Below are 942 nucleotides of genomic sequence, written 5' to 3'. Positions count from 1 at the left end.
TGCCTGTGAGTTGGAGGAAAAGATATTGATTAATATCGGGCTTTGAAATAGTTAGTTGACATTCCTTTTTTTTTTTTTTCCTTTAAAGAGACGGGGGTCTCGCTACGTTGCCCAGGCTGCTCTTGAACTGCTGGCCTCCAGCGATTCTCCTGCCTCAGCCTCCCAAGGCGCTGGGATCACAGGTGTGAGGCACCGTGCCCGGCCAGCCGCCGACATCTGTGGGATAAACAGCGAGCTCGTAGAAAGTGCGTACCCCAAACGAGAGAAGAGGTGACGGAGCTCAAAAACAGCGGGAGACAGAGATGCAGGATGAGACGTAAGCATCCATCACACGGATGAGCAGACGACATGGACATCAATGAACCGAGTGTTCCGGTTACAAGGCAAAGATCGGGCTGCAGAAAGAAAACAGCATTTGTGTATACGGGAGACACAGGAGACAGAAGGACATAGAAGATATACGGGAGACACAGGAGACAGAAGGACACAGGAGATACACGTGGCTTAAGGACCCAGAGGCTGCACATTGTTTTTGAGGTGGAAAAAGACAGAGCAGGCAGACAGTAAAGCTGGCGTCGCCGTACTAACATCCATGAAGTGACACAAGGCAATGGACAGACCCGGAGACGGACAGGCCACCGCAGAACACTGAAGAGGTCGGTCACGGGAGGACAGGATGACGCTAACTTTATCCGTGCCTGACAACGCAGCCTTGGCACTGATCGAGTAAACACCACTGGGCACAAACTCAGCACACCAGGAAAGGAAGACAACACCCACCCCGGGCACCAACACGGGGAAGGCCGGGACCCCCACCCTGGGCACTGACACGGGGAAGGCCAGGACCCCCACCCTGGGCACCGACGGGGGAAGCCGGGACCCCCACCCTGGGCACCGACGGGGGAAGCCGGGACCCCCACCCTGGGCACCGACGGGGGAAGC

The 942-nt window shown here is 56.3% G+C and overlaps 1 protein-coding gene across 3 annotated transcripts in view; it reads right to left on the bottom strand.

The window, feature by feature from the left end:
• The window catches only part of PPP2R3B (protein phosphatase 2 regulatory subunit B''beta), a 41994-nt gene that overhangs the window by 30522 nt on the left and 10530 nt on the right, over nucleotides 1-942 (bottom strand). The gene's annotated exons all lie outside the window — the stretch shown is intronic.

The sequence above is a fragment of the Papio anubis genome, unplaced genomic scaffold (assembly GCF_008728515.1).
Source record: "Papio anubis isolate 15944 unplaced genomic scaffold, Panubis1.0 scaffold90, whole genome shotgun sequence".
Taxonomy (NCBI): Eukaryota; Metazoa; Chordata; class Mammalia; order Primates; family Cercopithecidae; genus Papio; species Papio anubis.
This window is presented reverse-complemented; position numbering and strand designations above follow the sequence as displayed.